The sequence below is a fragment of the Dioscorea cayenensis genome, unplaced genomic scaffold, assembly GCF_009730915.1.
Source record: "Dioscorea cayenensis subsp. rotundata cultivar TDr96_F1 unplaced genomic scaffold, TDr96_F1_v2_PseudoChromosome.rev07_lg8_w22 25.fasta BLBR01001851.1, whole genome shotgun sequence".
NCBI lineage: Eukaryota > Viridiplantae > Streptophyta > Magnoliopsida > Dioscoreales > Dioscoreaceae > Dioscorea > Dioscorea cayenensis.
Window position 1 is genome coordinate 58,744 of NW_024088242.1, and position 17,387 is coordinate 76,130.

At 43.2% G+C, this 17,387-nt stretch overlaps 1 non-coding gene across 1 annotated transcript; it reads left to right on the forward strand.

Annotated features, from left to right (window-relative positions):
• Positions 1-547: 547 nt before the first annotated feature.
• Positions 548-654, forward strand: LOC120257091. The gene has a single exon (XR_005535512.1). It is a non-coding gene; the product is annotated as a small nucleolar RNA R71 (small nucleolar RNA).
• The last annotated feature ends 16,733 nt before the right edge of the window (positions 655-17,387 follow it).

Sequence of the window (17,387 nt, forward strand, 5' to 3'; positions counted from 1 at the left end):
CCCTCGAAATTTCGCTTTTTCCACTTGAGGGGCTTGTTGTTGTTGTTGGAAACCCGATGGCCCCATGGTCTTCACGTGGTCCTTGATTACTCCATGAAAAAAATTGGGATGATTCTTCCAACCTAAATTGTAGGTGTTGCTGTATGGATTCCCTTGAGGTCTCATTCCATTACCTACAAAGTCAACGTTCTCAACTGAAGAAACATCACCAATGACGATTGGGCAATCGGAGGGAGCATGTCCTCCACCATAACCGGTGCAATTGGTCATGGCCGCAACTCTATTCGAAGCTATAAGATCTAGCTTCTTACTCAAACTCTCCACTTGGGCCGCCAATGAAGTTACCGCATCAATTTTATGGAGACCGGCCACCTTTTTCTTCTCCCTGGCATTCCATTGGTAGCTATTTAACCCCATTTCCTCAATCAATTAACGAGCCTCATCGGGGGTCTTGCTACCTAAGGTACCTCCTGCCGCCGCATCCAAGAGTTGCCTTGTACTCAGGTTCAAACCATTGTAGAAGGTTTGAACAATCATCCACTCCGGGAATCCGTGTTGCGGACACTTGCGCAGGAGTTCCTTGAACCTTTTCCATGTCTCAAATAGAGACTCCAATTCCAACTGCACAAAGGATGAGATCTCATTCCTAAGCTTTGCGGATTTTTCGGGAGGGAAATAACGGGCTAGAAAAGCTTCTAACATCTCCTCCCATGTAGTGATTGATGCTCTAGGTAATGAGTGTAGCCACTGCTTTGCTCTCCCTTTAAGGAAAATGGAAGGCTCTCAATTTGATGGCATCATCCGTCACACCATTTATCTTCAAAGATGTCGCACACCTCGAGGAAGCTCTCTATGTGACTGTTTGGATCCTCATCGGCCAAACCGTTGAATTGTGCGGATTGCTGCAGCATATGGATGAATGCCGGCTTTAGCTCGAAGTTCTGAGCTGTAATTGGGGGATGCACAATACTCAATTGTGTCCCCAACACTGAAGGTCTGGCATAATCGGATAGTGTTCGTTGTTGCTCATTTCGTTCTGCCATGTTTTCAGATCCTTCTTCTTCCAAATCAGCTGGATTATTCTGTTCTTGCACAGGTTATTTCCCTTTTCTTCTAAGTGTACGTTCAAGCTCAGGGTCTCCTTCAATCAATATTGATGGATTCCCTTGGGTCATAACCTGGAGCTGCACCAAAAAGAAAGAAAAAGAAAATCAGAACGATGATAGAATAAGAAGATATGAATCAGAATGTGTGGTGAAATAGCTAAGAAAACAAAGTGCAAAGTATCTCTAAACGCCTAGCTCCCCGGCAGCGGCACCAAAAACTTGACAAGGTCCCCTTGCGTATATCCCGCAAGTGCACGGGTTTGTCGAAGTAATAATCCCGGGTGAGCGGGGTCGAATCCACAGGGAGTAGGGAGTAAAGACACTTAATTCGATTCTTAGCTATGTGGAGTATCAACAATGATAAGTGTGATAATGATTCAATTCTCAACAATTAAAAGCAACAAGTAAGAGAGCAAAAGTAAGGAGAAGGCAAGGCAATCGATAAAGATGGGGTACTCGGATGATGCTTCACCTAGAAAAAATCGTTTCAAGTGCAAGAACTCTCTATTATGCTTCCTAATCAATGCAATGGTAAGTCATGGAGATCCTTACATACATAGTCCCAAATCTAAGGTAAACTATGCCTAACTCTATTCATGTCCCGGAGGAGAGATTAAATAACCTCTCAACCTCGCACTCGAATAAAGTTGCAATGTGCTCTAGGGATTCCAAGTGATAAATCGCTTCCTAATTATAGACCTAACCCTTTGGTCCAGGCGGAAGGTCCCTAGCCACAATTAATCCCTAGATACTAAGATCACCTCAACGCTTCACTCCATTGCACGCGCAACTAGGCCCCAGCGGAGGTTCATCCCTTATACCATTCACTCTATTATGGCCGCAAAGAACTCAAGGAACGGAGGTAGAATCTATCACGTTGGAGGGCAAAGGGGACGCTCCTGTACCTCTCGACTCACCCTCTCAACCCTCTCCAACCTAGCTTTGTCTAACGCTCATGGTGTGTCACTCACTCACAAGGTTACCAACAAGAACTCTCAACCCTAGTGTCACTCTAGGGGAAATGTTCAATCAATCAAGCATTTAAGGTTGGAACTCACAATAAACATCAATTTATGGAAAGCATAATAAAGAAGTTCAAAGAAACGAATACATCCTAGGGTTCACAATCACCCAAGTACCCACTAGGGGTTTAGCTCTCTATGGAGCTAAGTACAATCAAAGAAATCAAATGTAAAAGCAATGAATCCATAAAGAAACCAGCTCGATGGTCGTGTCGATGGTCTTGTGGAGAGTACTCTACTCGTCGTCCAAGGATTCCATCGTCCGGTATAGGATACGCCTCGACGGAAGCTCCCCTACCAACCTTCTTCCTAAGGAATGACGATGTCGGAGCCGTAGAACCTCTCCAAAACCTTAGCCAATACCCCTCAAAACCCTAGCCGAAGCCCTCTCTCAAGTTGGGGAAAAGATGGAGAAAAGAATGCCAAAATCGGGGCCGAATCGGCTTTAAATACGGCTGAAATCGGGCAAATCCACAGGCGTGGACTCTACACGCGCCCGTGCGGAATTTCCACACGGGCGTGGATAATTTCCACACTCCCGTGTGGATTCTCTGTTTCTCTGATTTCTCGGCCGGCTGTGAACAGTGTTGCTACAGTATATGATACAATGTTGCTATAGTGCTCTGCTACAGCTTCGACCTGAATATCTTCGAAATTCCATACTTTCATCGGGGTAACGGAAACGGGCACACGCTCATGTCGTGAATCACTTGCTTCTTCAATGATATACATGTTGGTGGAGCTCTTGTTCTTATATGCATAAGTCGGAATGCTCGAGTGTGACTGCCTTTGTGCCCCTCCAAATGGATGTGCTCACTCGAATACGAGGAGGTTGGCACACACTCTAGCATCTCACACCTGACCTATGTCTTCGCGTTTGAACCTTAGCAAGATCTCCTCCAAAATAGGTGCATTATGATCCACATTGGCCTATTTCCTTCATACTCGGCCTCACAACCCTACCTGCATAAAAGTAACATAAAAACACACATATTAATGTAAAAACCTGAGAATAGTAATGCTCAAAATAAGGAATGAACTCTAATATGTGTGTAAAATGATTCATTGACTCTCCCAAGACCATCGACACAACCATCGACACGACCATCGAGGGGGTTTATTTATGGATTCATTGCTTTTACATTTGATTTCTTTGATTGTACTTAGCTCCATGGAGAGTTAAACCCCTAGTGGGTACTTGGGTGATTGTGAACCCTAGGATGTATTCGTTTCTTTGAACTTCTTTATTATGCTTTCAATAAATTGATGTTTATTGTGAGTTCCAACCTTGAATGCTTGATTGTATGAACATTTCCCCTAGAGTGACACTAGGGTTGAGAGTTCTTGTTGGTAACCTTGTGAGTGAGTGACACACCATGAGCGTTAGACAAAGCTAGGTTGGAGAGGGTTGAGAGGGTGAGTCGAGAGGTACAGGAGCGTCCCCTTTGCCCTCCAACGTGATAGATTCTACCTCCGTTCCTTGAGTTCTTTGCGGCCATAATAGAGTGAATGGTATAAGGGATGAACCTCCGCTGGGGCCTAGTTGCGCGTGCAATGGAGTGAAGCGTTGAGGTGATCTTAGTATCTAGGGATTAATTGTGGCTAGGGACCTTCCGCCTGGACCAAAGGGTTAGGTCTATAATTAGGAAGCGATTTATCACTTGGAATCCCTAGAGCACATTGCAACTTTATTCGAGTGCGAGGTTGAGAGGTTATTTAATCTCTCCTCCGGGACATGAATAGAGTTAGGCATAGTTTACCTTAGATTTGGGACTATGTATGTAAGGATCTCCATGACTTACCATTGCATTGATTAGGAAGCATAATAGAGAGTTCTTGCACTTGAAACGATTTTTTCTAGGTGAAGCATCATCCGAGTACCCCATCTTTATCGATTGCCTTGCCTTCTCCTTACTTTTGCTCTCTTACTTGTTGCTTTTAATTGTTGAGAATTGAATCATTATCACACTTATCATTGTTGATACTCCACATAGCTAAGAATCGAATTAAGTGTCTTTACTCCCTACTCCCTGTGGGTTCGACCCCGCATGCGGGATATACGCAAGGGGACCTTGTCAAGTTTTTGGCGCCGTTGCTTGGAGCTAGGCGTTTAGAGATACTTTGCACTTTATTTTCTTAGCTATTTCACCACACATTCTAATTCATAGTTTCTTATTCTGTCATTGCTCTAATTTTTCCTTATTTCTTTTTGTTGCAGAAAATGATCAACATGTTTGAATCATTTGACACTATCATGAGGATGGTTGAACACGTAGAGCAGAAAGTTCAAACAGTTGCATGGAATGACATATCGTGTTATTCTTACCATGGACAATGTACAACTCAACAGGCATCAGAAGAATCGGTTGAAGAGTACATCGCCAGGATTCAAGGGCAAAGCTGTGAATTAGATAATGTGATAAAGTAGTTTGAGGAATCCACTTCAGTGTCAATGAGTGACCAGTTCGAGGAGAGTGTAGAAAGAATCATTGCTAGGTTTGATTCTTCCTATCAAGATCAGAAGCAAGAACTCTTTTCAGTTGGAGTTGTTATTTCAAATTTGGAATTCTGTGGAATGGACACGTTGATATCCAGTGCAGATTGTAAAGAAATAGATTTCCAGGTGGAAAAGGAAGAGAGTAACTGTGAACATGAGGCGAATGATTTTGAGGAGATTGATAAATTGAAGGAGGGTAGCTTGCGGCCGTCAATTGTCGAACCACCAGAACTTGAGCTTAAGACTCTTCCAGCACATTTGGAATATGCATTCCTAATGGAGGACTCTAAACTCCCCGTAATCATGGCGTCGAACTTATCTGCGGAACAAAAGGATAAGCTTGTTAGCATGTTGAAAAAGCACAAATCAGCCATCGCATGGAAGATCTCCGACATTAATTGTATAAATCCATAATTCTGCACTCATAAGATCCTAATGGAGGATGACTATAAATCTGTGATCCAACCTCAGCGAAGATTGAACCTGAATATGAAGGAGGTTGTTAAGGCGGAGGTAATAACACTTTTGGATGCAGGAATTATATACCCCATATCTGACAACAAGTGGGTGAGTCCGACCCAAGTTGTAACGAAAAAAGGAGGAATAACAGTAGTGAGGAATGAAAAGAATGAGTTAATCCCCACGAGGACAAGCTATCGGTTGGCGAGTCTCGCATTGATTATAGAAGACTAAATGACGCCACCCGAAAGATAACTTTCCTTTTGCCATTCATCGACCAAATGTTAGAGCGACTAGCGGGCATCATTTCTCATCGCTTTCCTTGATGGCATGTCGATACTTTCAAATTCGATAGCCCCGTAAGATCAAGAGAAAACCACATTTACTTGCCCTTATGGAACATTTGCTTTATAGAAGAATGCCTTTCGGGTTGTGTAACGCCTCGCAATATTTTCAGCACTGCATGACGGCAATTTTTTTGATGACTTTCTCGAAGATATTATGAAAGTTTTTCATGGATGATTTTTTTCAGGTGTTCGGGACTCTTTTCGATGCTTGATTAAACAATTTGGAAAGAGTATTAGTGAGATGTGAAGAGACAAATCTTGTCCTTAATCGGGAGAAATGTCATTTTATGGTACAAGAAGGCATTGTCCTTGGACATAAGATTTCTCGAGCGTGTATGGAAGTGGATAAGGCGAAGATTGAGATAATTGACAAGCTTCCACCACCTACGAATATAAAAGGGATCCGCAGTTTCTTGGGTCATGTAGGTTTTTACAGAAGATTTATTAAGGACTTTTTCAAAAAATCTCCCAACCGTCGACCAAACTTCGGAGAAGGATACCCCTTTTTAACTTCGGAAACGACTCGTCTCGAATGCATTCAATGTATTGAAAGAGAAGTTAGTGCAAGCACCAATCCTAACAACACCAAAGTGGGATGAGCCATTCAAGTAATGTGTGATGCTAGTGATTATGCAGATGGGAGCGGTTTTTGGGTCGAGAAGAAATAAGCAATTTCAACCGATCTATTATGCTAGCAAGACTCTCACAAGTGCACTAAGAGAATTACACCACTACCGAAAAAGGAATTATTAGCGGTAGTGTATGCTTTTGATAAATTCGCACTCATATCTCATCCCTATCTAATGTCACCGTGTTCACAGATCATTCTACACTCCGCTATCTCATGAACAAGGCAGATGCGAAGCCAAGATTGATTTGGTGGATATTGTTGTTGCAAGAATTCGATATGGAAATCAAAGATAAAAAAAGGGGACGAGAATGTGGTTGCCGATCATTTGTCGAGATTAGAGGGTTGTGAGGGGCAAGAACCCGGCAAGCAAGGAAGTCAATGATTTCTTCCCTGAAGAACATCTGTATGCGGTACAGGAATCAAAATCAGAAGATACCCCATGGTTTGCGGATTTTGCAAACTATCTCGTCAGAAAGGTATTGAAGGTGGCTTAAGCTTTCAACAGTAAGAAGAAATTTTTTTCAGTGACCTTAAGAATTTTTTTCTCGGGAAAGATCCACACTGCTCCGTGATTTGTGCAGCATCGTGGTGCGAAGGTGTGTTTCTAGGGAGGAAAGGTGGAACATCATTGCGCATTGTCACTCAGGCCCAGTGGGGGGGCACTATGCGTCAAGTCAAACTGCAGAGAAGGTTCTAGCTGCTGGGTTCTACTGGCCGACTTTATTCCAAGATGTTCATAAATTCATTTTATGATGTGATAGTTGTCAAAGGGTTAGAAACTTATCACGAAGGGATGAGATGCCTCAAAATCCTAAGCAATTTTGCGAGGTGTTTGATGTATGGGGAATTGATTTAATGGGACCATTTCCAAAGTCCAATGGCAATCAATACATTTTAGTAGCAGTTGACTATGTTTCCAAGTGGGTGGAAGCCGAAGCTCTTCCAACTAATGATGCAAGAACTGTGGTGAAATTTCATAAGAAGTTATTTGCTCGCTTCGAACTCCAAGAATTATCATTAGCGATCGGGGAACACATTTTTTTGTAATACACAATCACGTAAAAGTGTTAAAAGCTGCTATGGGGTTCATCATCGTCTTGTAACACCTTACCATCCGCAAACGAGTGAGCAAGTGGAGGTTACAAACAGAGAGCTTAAGAGAATCTTAACTAAAACAATGGAACAAGGTAAACGAGATTGGTCTGAAAGGTTGGACGACACGCTTTGGGCTCATAGAACTGCATACAAAACGGCAATAGGGACCACTCTCTATAATCTAGTGTATGGAAAATCTTGTCATTTACCGGTGGAATTAGAGCACAAAGCGTATTGGGCAATTAAAGTGATGAATTCCGACTTGCGCAAACTGAGAGCAACGAATATTACATCTCAATGAGCTAGATGAATGGAGGTCAAGGCATATAAGAATGCTAGGATATATAAGGAAAGGATTCGGAAGTGGCATGACAAGCATATTAAAACCCCGAAAAGACTTCAAAGTCGGCGACTCAGTGCTACTATTCAACTCCCCGTCTCACGTTTATTCCCGGGAAACTTAAATCAAGGTGGTCTTTTCCGATACATCGTAAATCAAGTTTCACCCTCATGGAGCCATTGAGATTAGTCATCCGTAGAAGGGCACATTCAAGGTGAATGGACATAGGTCGAAACCATACCATGGCGGAGAAATTTGCAAAGTGACAATAGAGAAGTATTTTTTTCCTCCATGAACCCTCATGAGGTAAGGTAAGGTATGTCAGCTTTAGTGACGTTAAACAAGCGCTTCTTGGGAGGCAAACCCAAGTGTTTACTCGCTTTTTCCTATCTTCTTAGTTTAATTTGTTTGCATGAATAAATTGTTAAGTGTTGGTGTCTCGATTTTTTTAAGTGCTTGTGCTCACGATTTTTGTTGTGGGATTTTTTAAAAGTACTCATTGTGTGTTTTGTTGAGAGTTGGCGAAGTTTGGTCGCTTTGAGTTCTATTTCGTGTTTTTATCCGGCATAATCTCTAGCAGGTGTGTAAACATGTTCGTAATAGTTTCGCAGAGCTCCCGCAGTGTTTTTCTAAGTCATCCGAGAGAACACACGCGCGTGGAATTTCCACGCCTGCGGGTGTATACCGCGAGCTCATCCAGAGAAGGCACTGGGCGCGCGGCCGCCCCTATGAACGCACCATTCGACATGTCGCACGCCTGCGGTACTTCGCACGGGCGCAGGAATTCCTCGCGATAGTTGTGCGGATTTTTCCTGAGAGCACAGTGGGTGTGAACTCGCCTCGTGGCAACCTTGTGAAACACGCACGGGCGTGGGTAATTTCCGCATGCCCGTGTGAGTCTCTGCAGAGGAGTTCTCTTCATCTCGAGAAGACACAGGGGCGCAGGGCTGCCCCCCGTGAGTTGGGCATGGGAAGTCCACGCCTGCGGAATTCTCGACGAGGCGTGTATACATTTTTCTCGGATATCCAGCAAGGCCACAGGGGCATGCATCCACCTCTATGAACCCTTCATTTGAAGGCGCACGGGCGTGGATGACTCCCCGCACGCCTGCGTGGAGTTCCGTGGATTTAAAGGACCATCCGCTCTCCCAATACAAGAGTTACACCCTTACCCTCAAATTAACCTAAGCTGCCCAAAGAGCATTTTTTTCCGAATCGTCTTGTCCCCTACTACTATCGCCTTTCGAGCTCGATTGATTGAGTATTTTGTGGATTGTAAGGGTGCTTAGTGCAAATTTCATCCAGAAGCCTTGATTTCTCTCTTTTTCGATTTCGCTTTGAATCTAACTGATTACTTACGATTGAAATGGTCAAAAACACATTGTTTTCTTTTGCTAAACTAGTTATGATTTGTTTTTGAGACGATATGGAAGTGAGATAGAGAGGTGGCATGGAGATTGGTTACAAGGACCGCAGCGGCTTTCACGCCTGCGGAAGCACACGGGCGTGCGGAATTTCCGCACGGCCGTGTGTTTTTATTTTTCTGCCACTTAAATGGAACTGATTGATTTTCCTTTTCTAATACATACACGTATGGCTACCAAATCGAAGAAAGCAGTTTTATCCGGAAGTTATGGAATTCACACTCCTCGACATCAAGCTCGGTTTTCAACATTTAGAGAAGCTTAAGTTTGGTCAAACATGAATTCGGATGTTGGGTTACTTTAGAAGGTGCAACTAGCGAATGATATGGTCGACGCAGGTCGAGAAATTATTATCGGGTCAAGAATTGGCACAAGTTATCGAATATTCATGACGTCGCTATCCTCACACTCACTTTGGAGGTACTTGCTTTTCGCTTTGAGTTCGACCGCCTTATGCTCATTTTTGATAGTGTCGACGCCGATCTCGCCTCGTAGCTTTTAGGGCAAGATCACGAGATGAGTGTCACACGCTTTCCACTAGACTTGGTCTATATGATGAAGAGTATACCTAAACCGAGGAGTATGAGAATCTCCCAATTGACATGACGGGTTTATCTCCCATCGAGGCATATTCATTATTATTTGAAAGGGGCGTGATGAAGCTGGGAGAGTGTCTAAGGCCCTCATGTTTATCTCTACCCAGCTATACATATCTTCACGCCATCATAAGGTGTCGATGAGTGGTCGCGGTGATAGCACGGGAGTCATCAACAAGCAAGAGCTTTCTCGACTTGTACTCCATGGTTCGTAAACGAAGCGGTCCATATGGGACTACATTTTAGCAGAGTATTTGAAGCATCAAGACAATATCCTTGATTTGGTGTCATTTTCTCGGGTCCATATATTACCGCACTCATTGTGGGGATGGGTTTACGAGATAAAAATCGGCGGAACCGAGAAAGCGATAATACCAGCTCCACTGGGTTGAGAGACAATGAGGATCATGGGGTTGATCTCAAAAATATTCAAAATGGTGTTTATATGCTGAACATACCATTCAAGATGAAGTCGGGTATCTCAACTCGCCTCCCTCGAGCTCCCAACCAGCCCGATGGAGACCGAGACACCTCCAACAAGCAGAGGAACCACCCCCGTCATGTGATATTTCCACCATCTCGAGCTCATAATCATTTTGAGAGACTCGAAAGCGCCCTTGGGATTGATATGATGCATAGGTGGGCTCGAGGATCGAGCCGAGGTTGCCGAGATTAGGCCTCACGCAGCTATCTCAAGACATAGAGTTCATGGCACGCTTTTGACATATTATAGCTGCATCGTAGAGCGAGACATTGCATCATCATTTGTCCTCAGCAATCGAGGACCTCTTCAGCCCCCTCGTCCTCCAAAGACCTCCATCCTCGACCCCAAAGACCGAGGACCCACTATATGCTTCCACTTCAAGATAGAAGAAGTAGCGGAGCCGGAGAACGACTCCGACACTTGACCTTTCTTTTACTTTCATGCATTTTACTTTATTTTATTTTCTTGTTTTTAGACTTGTTCACTCAGAAAGGATTTTTCCTTCTGAGTTTATGTTATGTTGCATTTACCGACTTGTATTCATTGCTTCATCTTTTAATACACTTTCGAGTTATTTTTTGTTTTTCTTGAGCTTCACCCGAACCCCTCGTATGCGTGCGGATGGTCTTGTCATCTTGGGAATTGAGACTTAGTCATGGGCACGGCCAAGATGCTTTTGACGACTTGGCTCGTGTGAGCTTCACAACCCATTGGAACACTACTCCCAATGAATTAGCTTCATCAAACGCAACACTGGGAGTCAGGGTAGTATTGTTTGGTTGCTTCTCCCACATCTATTTTTGAATGATATATTTTGGGTGAGCTTGCATGAGTACATTGAGGACAATGTACAACTTAAGTGTGGGGGAGTTTCATAATCGCATTATCTTTTCTATTGTTCTTGATTGATATATGCTCACTTAGCCAATGGCGGTTCACCTTAGTTGCAATGATTGTATTCTTAAGTCTAGGAGAATTGTTAACATTGATTTTTCATGCTCTAGTTCTTGCTTGAATTTTTAAGAATTTTTGCCCGATTTACACTTAGTGCACTACTCACTCTTTTGAACTCTATTGGAAACTCATGTTTGATTTTAAAGGACTAGTTAGGTTTACTTCTTTTGTCTGAAATTTTGAAAAACATAGTTTTATTGTTTATTTGTGTTTGTTGGGTGGAAAGAGCTACCACCCATGAGTATGAAGCTACTCTCACAAGTCGGATACTAGTTATGCCCTAATGAGAGAAAAGAGCTATCTCATAGGATGAGTGAAAAGCTACCACCGGGTAGAAAGAGCGTACCATCCTCGAGAAGTGCTGGAAAGCCACCTTAGCGGCCGCTTTTGGAAAGGGCTACCTTAGAGGATGTGTGAAGCTACTACCATCTTTTTAAAATTTTTATCACTTTTGTAGATAAACTAAGTCCCTTGTACCCTAGAACTTTGAGGAGATATAACTTGGGTTATTTTGAGTGAGTTCACACACTTACACAAAATTCGGGTTTGTTGTCCTTTTTATTCAAGTTTTTAGTTAGAGCATTGATTTTTCAGATTTAGTGTTGAAATTTTCTCACTTGTAGAATACTTTCTTTGTATGCCTCCTGGGAACCTAAGGCCAAGCACTTTCAATATTTTCTTCATTGATGCACATTGACGTTTTAATGTTTGCTTGCGAGGACAAGCAAAAGCTTAAGTGTGTGTGGGAGTTTGATAAGTGCTTTGCAGCGATATGAATGCTAGTTGCTCATTCCTTATGTTGAGCATTACTTTTCTCGTGGTTTTTACATTAATATGTGTGTTTTTATGTTACTTTATGCACGTAGGGTTGTGAGGCCAAGTATGAAAGAAATAGGCCAATGTGGATCATAATGCACCTATTTTTGGAGGAGATCGTGCTTAAGGTTCAAACGCCAAGACATAGGTCAGGTGTGAGATGCTGGAGTGTGTGCCAACCTCCTCGTGACTCGAGTGAGCACATTCATTTGGAGGGCACAAGTGCAGACACACTCTAGCATTCTCGACTTATGCATATAAGAACAAGAGCTCCACCAACATGTATATCATCGAAGAAGCAAGTGATTCTACTTACATGAACGTAGCCTGCTTGGCAAGCACCTTCGGCCGAGTATGGAATTTCAAGATTCGTGCTCGGCCAGGCTAGAGCACTATAGCAACACTTCAGAAAGGCACTATAGAGCACCAGAGTAACACAGTATCATACATCAGAAAGAAGACCGCTCACAAATGCCTGAGAAAACCAGAGAAATGGGAGAATCCACACCAAGTAGGGAAATTATCCACTGGGAGGTTCAAGACGCAAGTGAGTACCCATCATGTAGTTCCCCGATTCCAAATTTCTATTTAAAGTTGATTTAGCCCTGATTTTGGTGAATATTCCCTAGAGCTCATTGCAACCGGCGTGCGAAAAGTAGGTGTCGTAGATCGTTTCATTTCTCCGGGACATGTATAAAGTTAGTATAGTCAATTTTAGATTTGGGATCATAAATTAAGGATCACGACTCACATTGCATTGATTAGAAAGCATAATAGAGGTTCTTTGCACTTGAAACAATATCCTTAAGTGGAGCATTATCTGCACCCCATCTTAATCAATGCCTTGTACTCCCTTCTTATACTTTTGCTCTCTCTTTACTGCTGTTTTCACTGTTGAGAATTGAATCATTGTCACACTCATTATCATTGAGATCTTACATAGCCAAGAATCGAATTAAGTATTTTATTCCTCACTCCCCCGTGGATTCGATACCATTCACCCGGATTATTACTTCGATAAAACCCGCACTCAGGATTACACGGGCGTGGGGACCTTGTCAGTTTTCGCGTCATTGCCGAGCTAGGCTAGGAGATACTGCACTTTTGTTTTCAGCTGCCTCTACCAATATCTATTTCACGTCTTCCTATTCTATCATTATGATTTTTCTTCTTTGGTGCACCTCCGTGTTACGACTCCGAGGAATCCATCAATATTGATCACATGGTGACCCCGAGCTCGAATGCACACTTTGTGGTGAAAGGAAAGAACTCCGTGGCAAGAACAAGAGCACCAAATTTTGGATTCTGAGAGAATCAAAATAAGTAGTTCTTAATGAGCAACACAACAGAGCTGAGTCCCAAATGACTTCAAGCAGTTGGGGACACACCCAGGCTGTGCGCCCCCCTGACATGCTACCTCTAACTTCAAGTTAAAGCCAAAGATTCATCCATACACCAACTATCACGATGAGGATCAAAACAAATACTTAGAGAGATGAGAAAAGTATACGTCAAGATAAATGGAAGTACGGATGATGCCATCAAATTTGTGGTTTCCCATTTTCTCAAGTGAGTAGAAATAAGGTGCCGCCACACTTCCATTACCTAGAGCATCAATCACTACATGGAGTGAGAGAGATGGTGGTGGTGCTTTTTCTAAATTATGGTTTTCCTCCCTAAAATCAGCGAAGCTTAGGAATGAGATCTCGCCTTTTGTCGGGCTTAGGAACTGGAGTCTCTATTCTAAGACATTGGAAAGGTTCAAGGAGTTTCCGAGAAAGTGTGTCCTAAAACATAGTCTAATTAACAAACATACTTGATTGGCGACACAAACATAGTATTTAGATTACGTAAATTTTAGCAAGATAAACTACGTAATCTTTGTAGATACTACCAAAGTGCATTACCAAACCAACAACCTCAAGCATGTGCAAAATCTTTTGGCTTGCACTATGAAAATGTAGTTTGTAAACTTCTGAGGCTAGTGTTGATTTGCTTTCTTATATATTAATTTTGCTAATTTGTGGATTCTTCTAAGCTCTTTCGGGAAAAGAAAGGTTCATATCCCCGCCTAGAATTTTCTCTACCGCGGTCGCTTTAATTGTTGGTGCATGGTAATATAGCTACACATATTAGTTATGATGTGTAAGTTGTTATATTCATGATAACAACTCTAAGTACCGCCTTGGCGCATTCGGAATTTATACGCTAACACACAACTTGAGTGCTTGGTCTTAGAATACTAAGTTCTATCCTTCAATGGACTCCTTAAGAACTTCTAAGTCTTGTTGAGCCAGCTCTAGCATTCTCAGCAGATGGTGAGCGGTCTAAAGACCTTATCTAGGTGAGTGGATTTAAAACAGTAGCAGAGAAAAGAAAAGGAGTCCGGTCGCTGCAAGATTCCTCCGCTAGCGAAGGATAAGCGCCAGTGATAAGAATGCGAAGTGTGTTCTCTTCCCTATGATGAAGCATTACTTCTTATGTTTTTAATGCTGGGATATGTGTGTATTTCTATGTTACTTATGCGTATAGGGTTATGAAGAAGTACGTATTAGAGAAAGAATCCAATGTGGACTGGCTAAACGCACCAATTTGGAAGAGATATTGTGAAGGTTCAAAACGCCAAGACATACAGGCGGGTTTAAGATGCGAGAATTTGTGCCAACCTCCTTGAATTCAAGTCGTAATTAACGATTTGGAGGGGTACAAGGGCTAGCCACATTTAAGCATTTCGCTTTCAGTGCATGTGGAGCAACAAGATCTCCACCAATACGTCCGCTATTAAAGAAGCAAAGCGATCTATGACGTAAACATGTGCCCATTTATGTTACCTTGATGAAAGCATGGATTCGGGAGTGTTTTGGGCTGGTACAACAGCGTAGCATCGTAGTAAGTAACGTAGCAAAACTCGTGATGTGTACTCGCTCACACGTACCAAGAATGAGTAAACGTAGACCTGCACATGAGCGCGTGTTAATTCCACACGCCCGCGCGTAAAATCCACTGTAGCGCCCATGCGCAGTGGATTCCCGATTCCAGCCCCTTTAAAGCCGATTTCAGCGATCTCAAAGATTCTTTCTACATCTTTCCCAACTTGGAGAGAGGGTCAGGCTAGGGTTTTGAGAGGTACTGCTATGGATTTGGAGAGGTTCTATGGCTCCCGACATCAGTGATCATCTGGAAGAAGGTTGTTAGTGGGAGAGTTGCCACGCGACTCGATCCGGCGAGGCGGTATCCTAGGCTTTCCATATTGGCCATCAAATCGACTAGCAGTAGGACTTCCACAAGACCATTGCACATGACTATCGTAAGGGTTTTCTATGAATTCTTTGCTTTACATTTGATTTTCATTGATTGTAATTAGCTCCATGGAGAGCTAAACTCTCTAGTGGGTACTTGGGTATTTGTGAACCCTAGGATATATTCGCTTTTCATTAAACTTCTTATTGTGCTTTCAATTAATTGATGTTTTATTTGGAGTTCCCAAATCTTTGTATGCTTGATCGTAGGCGAATACTCCCTTAGAGTGACACTAGGTTGATAGTTCTTATTGGTGTTCTTGTGAGTGAGTGACACACCATGAGAGTTAGACAAAGCTATACTCGAGAGGGCTGAGAGGGTGAGTCGAGAGGTAGCGGAGCTCCTTTCCCCTTCTAAAGGTGATTTATCCATCGATGCACGTATCGTAATGCCACTGAGCAGGCACTGCTCACACCGCCGAGAAAAATTAGAGAACATGCAGAATCCACTATGGGCATGTGGGAAATTCATCCACGTGCCGTGTGGAGGACTTTTGCACGGGCGCAGCCCACTGCCCGTGAGCCGCTCACTCAAAGACTATTTACAGTGCCGTACTGGGCTTCCTCGATGGTATTCTTTTCTCCATCTTTTTCCCCAAACATGCGAGAGTGCTTTCGCTAGGGTTTTGAGGGCATTGGCTAGGTTTTTGAGTGGTTCTACGGGTTCGAGCATCGCGCAAGATCGCTTGAAGAAGAAGGTTATTGGGAGAGCTGTGCCGGCATCCGACATGTCATGAGAGTATCCCAGGCCGCTATTGGAAAGGATCCCTCATGCACGTGCAGAGGTTCCTCCACAATGTACCACGGCTACCCGACCATCGAGGGAGTTTATTTATGGGATTCACTGCTTTACATTTGATTTCTTTTGATTGTACTCAGCTCCATGGAGAGCCAAACCCCAGTGGGTACTTCGTGATTGTGAAACACTAGGATGGCCTGCTTTCGCTTTGGAACTTCTATTATTATGCTTTCAATAAATTAATGTTTATTGTGAGCTCCCAACCTCGAATGCTTGATTGTATGAACATTTCCCAGAGTGACACTAGGTTGAGGAGTTCTTGTTGGTAACCTTGTGAGTGAGTGACACACCACGAAGCGCGAGCATAAAGCCAGGCTGGAGAGGGCTGAGAGGGTGAGCTCTAGAGGTACAGAGTGTCCCGCTTCTCCGGCGTGATAGATTCTCACCGCTCTCGAGTTCTTTGCGCCATAATAGAGTGAATGGTCTCCGAGGGATGAATCTCCACGGGGCTTAGTTGCACGTGCAATGGAGTGGAAAGTGCTGAGGTGATCTGTGTATCTGGCTTGACTGTGGTTAGTGGACCTTCCTATCACGCACCAAAGGGTTAAGTCTATAAATTTAGGAAGAGATTTATCACCGGAATCCCTTTGTAGCTCACTGCAACTTTTACTCTCGAAAAGTAGGTTGAGAGATTACGAATCTTCATCCTCCGTGCATGAATAGAGTTAGAAAGGGCTAGTTGACCTTAGATTTGGACTCATGCAGATAATGTGATAAAAAGTAGTTTCGAGGAATCCATCAGCTGTCAATGAGCGATCGCCCGAGGAGAGCCACAGAAAGAATCATTAATAGGTTTTGATTCTTCCTATCAAGATCAAGCAAGAACTCTTTTCGCTTGGAGCTGCTATTTCAAATTTGAATTGCGTGAATGGACACGCTTGATATCCGAAAGATGATGTAGCAGAAGAAACAGATTTCGTGCGAAAAGGAAGAGAGTAACTCGCAACATGAGGCGTAATGATTTCCGAGGAGATCGATAAATCGCTGAGTGTGGAAGCTTATGCCATCAATTGCGAACCACCGTAACTCGTATGCTTAAAACTCCTTCCAACACATTTGGAATATGCATTCCTAATGGAGGTGACCTCTAAACTCAGTAATCGTGGCGCCGAATCCCTATCTCGCCGGGAACAAAAGGATAAGCTTGTTAGCATGTTGAAAAAGCACAAATCTGCCATTAACGCATGGCAGATCTCCTCGACATTAAGGGTATAAACCACCCACTCTCGCACTCATAAGATCCCACTGGAGGACGACTGATGAAATCTGGTGATCCAACCCCGCCAAGATTGAACCCGGAATATGAAGGAGGTTGTTAAGGCGAGGTAATAAAACTTTGATGCGTGAATTATATACCCTATATCCGACAAATAAGTGGGTGAGTCCGGCTCCCAAGTCGTCTCTGGAAGAAAGAGAATAATGAGCGAGGAATGAAAGAATGAGTTAATCCCTTACTCGAGGATGCCATCGTTGGCGTAGTCTGCATTGATTATAGAAGTCTAAATGACGCCACTCGAA